This window comes from Pteropus medius, unplaced genomic scaffold (assembly GCF_902729225.1).
Source record: "Pteropus medius unplaced genomic scaffold, Ma_sr-lr_union100, whole genome shotgun sequence".
Classification (NCBI taxonomy): domain Eukaryota; kingdom Metazoa; phylum Chordata; class Mammalia; order Chiroptera; family Pteropodidae; genus Pteropus; species Pteropus medius.
In genome coordinates this window covers 7,989,551-8,000,761 of record NW_024349797.1, presented here as the reverse complement: position 1 = coordinate 8,000,761, position 11,211 = coordinate 7,989,551, and the positions used below count along the sequence as shown (strand labels likewise).

General features: G+C 46.4%; 1 protein-coding gene and 1 pseudogene across 5 annotated transcripts in view; one reads left to right on the top strand and one right to left on the bottom strand.

Annotated features, from left to right (window-relative positions):
- Nucleotides 1-6,003: 6,003 nt before the first annotated feature.
- Nucleotides 6,004-7,609, bottom strand: LOC120619746 (T-complex protein 1 subunit zeta-like; annotated as a pseudogene).
- A 2,180-nt stretch (nt 7,610-9,789) lies between these two features.
- Nucleotides 9,790-11,211, top strand: part of STON2 (stonin 2) — a 119,472-nt gene continuing 118,050 nt past the window's right edge. For 2 of the 5 annotated variants that reach the window (XM_039883965.1, XM_039883964.1), the window contains exon 1: nt 9,790-9,963. The gene's annotated coding sequence lies outside the window, so the exon portion shown is untranslated. The remainder of the gene's footprint in view (nt 9,964-11,211) is intronic. The other 3 variants (XM_039883968.1, XM_039883966.1, XM_039883967.1) reach the window with 2 other exon arrangements.

The window sequence follows — 11,211 nt, the reverse complement described above, 5'->3', positions numbered from 1 at the left end:
CACATATTTATGTTTAGAAAAAGATTTGGAAGAATATGAGCCTGACTGCTACCTGTGGTTGCCTCTGGGTTGTGTGAGGGGCAGAAGAGAGGCCTTTCCCTTCTTCCTTATGCACTTCAATGTTTGTTTATGCAACGCTTAAAGGGAGGAGGAGAACTCCTTGTAATTTCATCGGTTCCCAAGTATTGAGAGGGAGGTGAGGAATGAGGCTGTCAGCTGCTCTCACACAGGAGTCCCTGAGGTGGCCAGGTCCTTCCCAGAAGCCCCCGCCCTGATGAGCCCCAGCCTTGCAGCTTCTCCTGTGCCCAGCTCTCCCCCACCTCCCCCCACTGCCCCAGACACACGGGGGCACCCCGAAGCCGACTTGACTAAATGACCTGGGAGAGGGCTTCCCAGATCACAGCTTGGCCCACAACAGAGGCAGAGCTGTGGTGAGGTCACCCAGCACAGCTGCGAACTATTTCAAGGAAACAGGTGGCGGCTCTGGCCTCTTCCGAGGCTGGGAGTTTACTGAGAGAGAAGCCTCTTCAAGGGTGACCTCAAAGCCCAGCCATGGATGTCTCTGTGGTTGGGAAAGGGAAGCCCAGGGTGACCCTGTGTCCTCAGGAGCCCACAGACATTGCCTCCCTTCAGAAGGGTGGTCTCAGCCCTCATGGCACACTGAGTCACCGGGATGCATTAGCAGAGTCCTGTGCAGTGGGGTAGAGCTACAAAATCAGGGTCTCGAGATGGGGCCTAGGTGTCAGCATTCTGAAAACTTCCAGGGAGTTCCAATGTGCAGCCAAGGTCAAGACCACTGCTCTCACCTTCGCCACGGAAGTCTCTGGAGCTGTAGCATCCCCTGGAAATCTGTTGGAAATGCAGCCTCAGACCCCACCCTAGGCCGAGGGAATCGGAATCTGCATTTTCACAAGCCCCCAGGAGAGCTGCTATGCACTTTAGGGTTTGGAAGCTCTGCTGTACCAGGGGCTAGGAGATCACATATGGGCTTTGGGGACTTGCAAAAGGGGTGGAATGCTAGCAAAGCCGCTGACTCCTGTGTGATCCCAAGAGATCCCTTAGCCTCTTGGAGCCTCATTCTCCTCACTGGTGTATAATGCAAATAATACACGCTCTTCTTGGATTGCTGTGATTAAGCTTGGCAACGCCTATAAAGGGCCTGGTGCTTAGCACTCAGTAAATATGAGCTCCTAGTTTGTTAGAATCGGACTGTTTTTAATTCTGAAACACAACCTGCTCAGTTGGCCAGCCTGGTATGAGCATGTGCTGGCCATGCTTCTTGTCCAGCTCATCCCCCATCCTGCCAGCATTGGATGTCTTTTCCCTCCAGGGGTTCAGACACGGGGACCAGAAAGTCCTGGCTCAATCCAGATGGTCTCCAATTCCAGAGTTGTTTTTCCTGTTGAAATCATGTGATTTCTTTTCGTTGGGAAAAGAAAAACAATAAAAGGGAGTAGGTTCTTGTAATTGCCATGGAAGCTGCAAATGCAGAGCGTTTCTGTGCCAGCTGGAGAGGAGAAGGGTTTGGGGAAGGGGTTTGCCAAATCCCCGCCTGCCTGGGTGTCTTGATTGCAGATTAATCTCAGACTGAGAGTCTGAGAAGCTGTGTGAAGGCCTCTGTGATGACCTAGGGAATGGTGCACTGATGATGACAAGCACGAGGCCACTTTAAGCAATACTGTGCCTTCAAGGACAATATAGCTTCATTCGACAATGGTATTGCTTCTTTAAGGCCCAATTTATTTCCTTAACAGACATTAACTGATCAGTTTTTAAGCGTCAGCCATTGCAGCATCGTCTCATTTCGTCGTCAAAATTAGCCCTCGAGGCTGGCGTTACCCTCATTTTACAGGCGAGAAAATAGGCTCAGAGATGTTTGATTCAGAGGACAGTCGTCGAATGACAGAATTGGGATTCAGACAGGAGCTGTCCTGGGTCCACAGTCCACTCTGCTTTATCACCATAGCTTCTCTCCAACCCAGGAGGACGTGGCCATGGGGGTTGGAGATGGTTCCAGGTAAAGACTGGATTGTCATTCTTTGTGTTTTTCCCTCCTCGTTTTAAGAGGCATCATCTCCCCAAGTCCTCACCAATCCCTCATCCTCTGAGAGGAAGGACATAAGTTCTGTATTTGTCTGCAAACTACCAGAGTTTAAAAGCATCCCCCTTACTCTCTTTCACCTTTCCATCGAAGAAACTTTTATTGAGGCTGTTGGGAAATACACAGATGAGTAAAAAGGAGAGCGGAGGATTCCTGTTTGAGGGATGGAAGCATGAGAGAAGGAACGGTGGAGAACACGTGGTGGTTCTCTGGGTCAAAAAGGAGGAATTTCAGGTAAAGGGAACATCACAGCTAAGAGCACAAAGACGTGTATATCTTCATGCCCATTCCCCTCTCCCCCATTGAGATTTTTGAGAACAAATTTTGTTTTTAATTTTAAATGAATTCAGAATAATATCACTAATAATATCTAATGATTCCTAGCACTATGTGCCAGGTACTGTCCTACATACTTGATGTATGTCAATTCATTCACTGTTCTCAAGAACCCATTTTAGAGGTGAAGAGACTGAGGCCAGCAAGGCTACGTAACTTGCCAAAGGTCTGACAACAATTAAGTTACTGGGCCAGGATTCAAACCCAGACAGCTTGGCTTTCACGTCTGTGCTGTTACCTATCTGCTACGCTGTCTCTCAAATGCCAGGTTCTCTAACTTATCACTGCAGCTTCTGGCGATCTTGCCTTGAAAATATTTTTATCACTCATTTTTAGTGCACAGCAGGGCTGAGGCCCCTGGTACTTGTAGCTCTGTAAAATAATTAATAATAATAATAATAATAATAATAACAATAACAATAATAGACAACATTTATCAAGTACCTGTTACATGCCAGGCATAGTGCTGAGTTCTTCATAGGCATATCCTCATTCAGTGCTCCCCAAAACCTCTGATATAGATGTATTATTGTCCCCACTTTATAAATATGGAACTGGGGCTCAGAAACCAAGCCAAGATCATACAGCTAGGAGATGGTAGCGCTGTCAACCCCAGGTCATCTGAAATCAGAGTTTTCCTCCCCAACAGTACTCCCACGGTGCCTCTTTATCTTGGGAGGTCATTTCACTTTCCTCCTTTTTAGTTTTTTTATCTGTAAAATGAGACAGATAAAAACAACCAGTTTCTGTGTATAATTGTATAGATTACAAAGGATTCTCACGTACATAATTTCATCTGAATCTCACAGTAACCTGATCAAGGTAGAACGACGCATCTTCCAATCAGGTCTGCTCTTGAACTCTTGAGGTTCTCATTGCTGCATTCCTAGAATGCGATCTCTTTCGATGTTGGCTGCACTCACTCCTGCCACACACCACCACCAACGGGGAGGACAGGAGAGATGAGAAGAGTGGGCTCACTCACACCAGAAATGTCCATCCCTCAACTACACAGCTGACGACTGAGCAGGGAAAGTATGATGTCACCACATTGGGCAGATAAAAGACAGGACAGATGTCAACCAGAAGAGCCTGTCGGCATTGGGGAGCAATGGCCTGAAAGTCCTGGTAGAACAGGTGTGACTACCCCATGGTGAGAGGGAGTAACTGCCTCGAGTGCCGGCACAGAGTAAAGAACTTCTGCTCGTGTGCGTTCAGATGCTCCTGGCTCTGTGCTCTCAGTGAACCTTCCTATACATCTAAGCCAAACTCTGTAGAACAATTTCTTTGTGTGTCTCCTCATCAGGCGCTAATCTACTCAGTGACTTTGTCTTTCTTTTAATTCACAGCCCCTAAAACTGTTCTGGCACAAAATATTCATTCTACAACAAATGACTCTTGCTGTGGGGATATCATATTACAGAAGAACACTTAGAAAGTCATTACCTTCTACTAATATCAAGTTCAATGAAAGTTCATGGAAAGGAAAGATCTAGGTGAACTGGAAGGTGTATTGAAGGAGTTAATGAAGCTTGAGTTGGAAACAGGAAATCTAAATTAAGATTCTTCAACACCACGTCGGCATCTTAATAGCAAGATTTCCCACTTGGAGGCGTATGTGCATGTGTGACAGGGGGACCTTGGAGGGAAGAAAGGAAGGAGCCAGGTCCTGGGAAGGGACTTCTCTTGCCCTTTCTTCTCAGCCTTATCCAGACCAACCCTTTGGAATCTGGCTGACATTGTCTACAATTCTTTCTCTTCCCAGAGTTCCATAAAGTGCTCGGTTCATAAATACTTGTGGAATGGAAACACCTTGCCATAAAGACAAAAACAAAACACTGTATTATTGACTGAAGTTTATTAAGAGTTCATAGAAGGATGAAGCCTGGCAACAGTGAGATCTTATTGAAGGATTTCTAGTGGATTCTGGGTTGGACTGGGGTGCGGAGTGTAAAGACTGGATCTCTCAATCCCATGCCCTCTAGTGTCTTTTCAAGGTTCCAGTTAGGATGGCTCTAATCTTTTAAACCAGCAAATGCTACCCTGCCAGTATAGTAGCCACTGGCCACATGTGGCTATTTAAATTTAAATACAATTTAAAATTCAGTTTTTCAGTGGCATTAACCACATCTCAAGTGTCTGATAGCCCCATCTGACGAGTGGCTTCCATATTAAATAAAGATAAAGGACATTTCCATCATCAAAGATTGTTCAATTGGACAATGCAAATCAAAGGAGTAAGTCCACTCCGGGCTGCTGAAGGTGGAGCATGATGGGGTCAAGCCAATTTTTAATGTTTTTTTATAGGTTTTTCTGTTCCTCCACACTTTTACACTTTTAGCTCCTACACTTTAGCATTTCACTAACATCCTTCAGTGACAGTTTTCACATTCTCTGAATGCATGCTGTGTACATTTTTAAAAAACGATTCAGTGGTTTTTAGTATGTTCACAAAGTTGTGCAGCAATAACCACGATCTAATTTCAGAACATTTTCGTCACCCCAAAAGGAAACCCCAGATCCATTAAGCAGTCAGTGCCCATTCCCCCTCACCTGTCCCCTGGCACCCACCAGTCTGCCGTCTGTCTCTGTGCATTTAGCCTTTCTGGCTATTTCATCTAAATGGAATCATACCATATGTGGCCTGTTGTATCTGGCTTCTTTCACTTAGCGTGTTTCTAAGATTTATCCATATTACAGCATGTATCACTGTTCATTCCTTTTTATTGTTGAATGAGATTCCACTCTATGGATATACCACACTTTGTTTATCCATTCATCAGTGGATGAAACTTTGGGTCCTTTGCATTTTTCAGCTATTATGAATAACATTGCTGTAAATATTTATGTAGAGGTTTTTGTGTGGGTATATGTTTTTAATTCTATTGAACATATACTTAGGAGTGGAATTCCCAGGTCATATGGTATCTCTATGTTTAACTGAGGACTGCCAAACTGTTTTCCACATCAGCTGCACAATTTCTTCTTGTGTGCATTTGAGAATTTATTCTTCCCTTTACCTGACAGAGTCTGACATACAGAAACTACCGACTTACTCTTGGGTTGGATGGATGATCATTTTAACCCACACCCAATGCCCATCCAGCCTGGAACTGGAGGCTGCCCTGCTGACCAGGATGGAGGTTTGGCCCCAGGCCCCCCATTGCCACCCTATTAGCCTGTTAGGGAGTTTAAGTCAATCAGTTCAAGTTTAACTGAGTACCTACCATGTTTTTTGTTTTTGTTTTTCAAGGAATATTTAATAAAGTAGATAACATGCTTTCTAACATGTATTTTTATCACTGAAGCTAAAGCAAAACATCCTGTTCACTCGGTGAAAATGGCCTGCTTTCATGTGTACATTGAGTGCAATTAAAAAAATACCGTAATTACAATTTCAGACTTTGGAATTTGAATAGGTGTCAGTGTTCTCTCCTTTTTTTCACCTGGGAAAAGAATATTCCTTTGAAAATCATTTGAAGCTCAGATAAAAATCCTATAGCTGCATTCTTAGGATCGCTCTGTAGAGTCTTTCATGATTCAGATGATACAAGAGAAGCTTCAATTCAACCTTTCAGAGAAGACGTTCCTGCTTGCACGGTCTCACCAACCAGGAGGATGTTGGTGACAATCACAGTGCACGAGTGAAGCTGTTTCTTCACACAGCGGTTATTCCGTCTGCCTATCTCTGCTGCTACCATTGCCTCACCTGCGATCGAATTTACACCCACAAATTGATCTGAATTTGAATGTTCTGCTTGAACTATAACTAGTGTTTCCTGAAGGTCAAAACCAGTATTCTGAGCAAGAACTTTGTGAATAATGAGCAATGCATCAGCAAATGCTTGAATTCCAAGTTGAGCCCTGCCCTTTTCAACTGGGCTTCTGTTTATCAGGGCTTCTGCCATTGCTACTTCCACTGCACCGGTTCCTGGAACTACACAGCCATCATCAACAGCATTTGTAACAGCCCTCAGGCCATCTCTTATTGCATCTTTGATTTGAGCGAATGTGTGCTTATTTGGTCCTTTGACCAATAACATGACAGAGCAAGGATTGTTACATTTGTCCATAAAGGTGAACTTCTTTTCTCCTAATGTATACTCATAGACAAGTCCTGCATGTCCCAAACCATCAGGATTTAGGTCATCAAAAGAATTTAGAGCTACTCCACCACAAGCTAGAGTCAGCCTTTCCATATTTCTCCTTTTAGCTCTGCATAGAGCTACTATGCATTTTTTTGCAAGAGCATCTAAGGAAAATGGGTCAATTACTTTTTGATTAAAAACAACAAATTCTTTATCTGAGTCATGACAGACTTTCTTTTTCAGCTCTATTTTTTAAACTTTATCTTCATGAGTTTTCTTTCAGCTTTTACTAGTCTCTCTCTCTCTTCTGTACTCTAGTAAAAAAAAAAAGCCAGAATGTACTTCTGTTTTTTCACATTCCAGTGACACATTGTACATGAAAATGTATGCATCTTCTTCTACTATTTTTTTCATATCCGGACGCCGTGCCCATGGTCCAAAATGAGACCTCTGATTAAGCTTGTGTGTGTTTCAGATTTATGTTTCATCTTCATGATCTCAACCACAAAGAGGTCCATAGGTTCATCTCATTTTTTAATGGCCAAGATGGAGTCAGCTACAGCTTCTGTTAATAAGACATTAGCAAGTTCAGCAGGAATTTTAGCAGGTAGAGATGTTCTGGCCACATCAATGACTGTTTCCCTGCTCATCTCTTTGCTTACTTTAACATGCAGAAACTGAAGTGCCTTTTTTCTATTTTTGCAGCTTCGAATCGTTCTGTTTTTACTCTGGGATGAAGACCTTCAGCCATGTAGAGATCAGCTTGTTGTAGCAGTTCTCCCATGACCAGGACATTGGAAGTGGTCCCATCACCAGTTACGTCATCCTGCGTTATGGCTACTCTTGTTGTCAAGTAGGCCTTTGGGTGTTGAATTTGCATCTCCTGAAGCAGCATATTGACATCTTTAGTAAGCTTGATGCTCTGGAACCAGAAACAATCATCCTCCTGGTGCCCTTGGGCCCCAGGTTGGTCCTTAGCACATCCTGCAGCCCTCCTGCCCCTGGCCCTGCTGATGCTGACCACCAATGCTGCTTGGGCTCAGGCCACCTTGGCCTTGGGGGTCATGGTCTTCATGGCTGCCATAGCTGACTCAGCAGAAGAAAAAGAGACCTGACATGAAGAATGCCCAAAGCCGGCTCAGTGTGGCCCAGAGGCACTATCCAGGTCTTCTGGAAAAGTCAGACATGCCCTGCCCACCCCGTGAGTACCTACTGTGTTTCATTTACTAGGCTAGATATGGGAGAGATTTAGTTGGATGGAAAGCTATGTAAACTGATCATTAGAATGCTGTTGGTTAGTGCCGTGATGAGGATATTACACAGGCAAGGGGATCACCACCTTTGCCTGGGAGAGTTAGTGTAGGCCTCACGAAGGAAAGGATATTTTAGTTGTGTCTTGAGTGTTAAATAGGAGCTGGCAGAGGAGAAATGTGAAGCAGGAGACAGAACGAAGCACAGCTTTGCTAGGTGGGATAGATAGATGCATTAACAGTTCTTGCCCACAAGAAGATTCCAGAGTGGATATCATAGGATCCAGATTCTTCTTTCACTTCTCATCCTTCCAGAGGGCTGAGTTTAATGTGATATAACCAGGGTTGATCACTTTAAGAAATCATCTTGGGTGAACCTGGTTCTCTGGCTGAAATAGCCTTTCTTCTCTGGAGTGATAGTGTGACTAATCCTAATGGAACTTCTACATTGGTAAAAGCCACAGCTATGGAAAGTGAGCAACTGGCACGATGGGCTGACATCTCCATGTGCTTCTGATGCTTGGAGAGCAATGCTGGTGAAAGAACCATCTTCACATAGTCTGTGTGTTCTTGTGTTCCCATCAGATGAGGCTCCACCCATGCCCAGTTCATCTTTTCAATATAAGGTGAATTGATTGTTTGCCCATTGATCTAAACTGAGGAAACTGAGCTAATTTCTTTCTAGGATCTTGGGCTCCTCAAAGTAAATGACTTTAAGTTCACTTTAGGGCCAGAGTGGCTGTTAAGAGTGGGTCAAGCTGGATTTCAGTAGGGTCTTTACTTCTCTACCAAGCTAAATTTCTCACTGAAGTGTTCTGACTACATAGAAGAATAGAATTAAAGGGGGAATAACTGTAGGAAAATAGTTACATACTTGCTTTCAAGACATTAGTGCAACCAAAGTCAAAGGTTCTAAAATATAAACTGTGCTATTTATTTCTAATCGTCTTTCTGGGCATTTAGAGGGGTGTCCTTTTATGAGTGGCGGAACAAAGTTCTGGTGGCATCCTGATTTATAGTGGTTGTTTTTACTTTTTAAAAGGTTCGGTGCAGGTGGGAGAAAATGTTGGAAGGACTAAAGACGGTGGAAGAAGAAATGGAAGATGAGAATAATTTTAATTCTCAACAGTCACTCTCCATTCTAAATTGTGCCTCTTTACTGCAGTATGGAGTGACTGTGCCTTCCTGATGAAAACCTCTGCATACTCAGAACTAATGTCACTTGTCCATGTTTACAGGACATATGGACATCTTTATGAAAGCTGTTTCTTGTGTTTCTGAATTAACATATGTAAAGCACTGGGGAAAATGCCCAGCAAAAAATATGTGCGAGGGAAACGTTAGGGTTATATTGTTGTTATTATTATGATGTTATTATTATTCAGCCTCATCTCTTTAGCTAAGTATAAGTTCACTGTAAACGAAAATCTCACTATCTTTCTCATTCCTAAAAATGTGTGAACGTGACCAGGACCTTGGACTAGACGCTTCCCCTTTGTGAGCTCAGATTGCACCACATAGAGATTGTTTGTAAAGTCCAATATTAATCCACAAACCCAATTTAGCGCCCACTGTTCACAAGGCACTGCCCTGCGTCCTACGCCCTTTTTATAGTGAAAGTATCAAAATGAACAGGTAGTCAAAATCTCTCGTAGGAGTGAGGCTGGAGAAGCAACGATACCCACCAATGAGCTGTGTGGCACGGGGTATGGAAGAGACTGCGAGGCGATCCCCACAACCCGCCACCCCCATGCTACTCGCAGCTATGCTTTGCACTCCGCCCCGTGCCTGGACAGCCGGCCGCACTCGGGGCAGAGGGGCAGGATCCCGGGTTCAGCTTCTGGATCGAGGCCCCGGGGTGCAGCCGGGCTGCGAGGCTGCGGCGCCAGCGGCGCTGGGAGTAGGTCCAGGCGGCACCCGGAGCCTCCCCCCGCCCCTGCTCTCGGCTGACCAATCAGGGCGCGGCTCGGCTGCGCGCCGCGGCCAATCAGGAGCGGCGGGAGCGGCGCCTGGAGCCGGCGGGCGGCGAGCTAGCCCGGAGTCGGGATCCCGCCGCGGCGCTGCGCCCCGGGAGGGAGCGCTTTGAGTGCAGTGAGGCCGGGCTAGGGGGGCACCCCGGGCCAGCCCCGCCGGCTCTGCCGCGGCGACCTCCGGGCCGACGCTCGGGACCCTGCGGGCGGCGTCACAGGTAACCGCACCGCTCAGAGGCAGGGCGAGCGTGCGGGCGAGAGAGGGACCTCAGGTGGGGCGGGCGGGGGGCGGGCCGGCCGCGAGGTCCTAGCGCCGCGGTGCTGCCCGAGCCCCTGGAGCCCCGGCGCCTGCTTGGTTCGTAGTCCGAGGAAGGGGCGACGTGTCCTCACGCCGCGGGCGTCCGGGAGTGGGAGGACGGGAGGTCAGTCCGTCTAAGGCGTGCAGGACATGTGGGGGAAAAACACCTGAGACCCCGCACCCATACTCAGATACTATTTGCCAGCGCATGTCTTCCCCAAGGTCTAGGTCCCCGGGACATCTTCCTTGGCCTGAGTGGGGAGGCGACAACAAGTGTCCCTGGGGACGGTGCCACCCCCCCACGTCTGAAATCCAGGCCTTGGCGTTCCATTCCACCTTGGGGGTGTCCAGAGACAGGACCCCAGCCAGGCCTCGGGCGCGCTGCCCGCTGGACAGCGCCCAGAAGCGTCCTGGACGCGGCGGACTCCGGGTTTGGATGGAGTTTTCTCAGCGCGTTGCCAAGCAATTTGCCGGACACCGCCTCTCTCTGGGATAAAGAGTTGAAGATGAGTGAGTGAGTGTGTGTACAGTGTGTGTGCGGCAACCCTGAGGGCTGAGTGAATCATTAACTGTGGTCTTGGGCAGCTACTGGCCCCTGCCTGTCCCTCCGTTCCTCTTAGGCAGTCTCTTATGCTCTCTGTGTCTCACTCTCCTAATCTGTAAGGTGGTGACGATGATTGCACCCATTTTACAAAACCTGCGTTGTTTTGAGGATTAAATAAGGCAATGCCTGAAAAACGCCGAGCACAGCGCTCAGGACTCAATACTATACGGAGTGGATGGTCTTTTAAAGAGTAAATCAGACGTGTCCAAACTGGCTCAGCGACCAGTTGGAGCTCTGAATAGCTTTCTACACTTGGAGGGGAAAGATGCAATTAATGTTACCGATGGTATCGTTTGAAGGTAATGTATCCCCAGAGGGGGTAAAAAGGTGCTCCATAGGAATGATGAGAGAGAGAAATGGTTTCCAACTAGTATCTTAGAAAACCTTTGTAACCCTTGAAAAAATCGATACAAATGTTCCGTGAAGAGAATATCATGGTACTCTGTTGAATTCTTGCCTTTCCTTAGTATGGCTGACTTGGTGGTGTTGGGGGGGTGGTGGCGATTTTGAAGGTTCTAGTACTTTCTACCCCTTCCTTAGACAAGTAAAGTTTAAAAAGAGAAA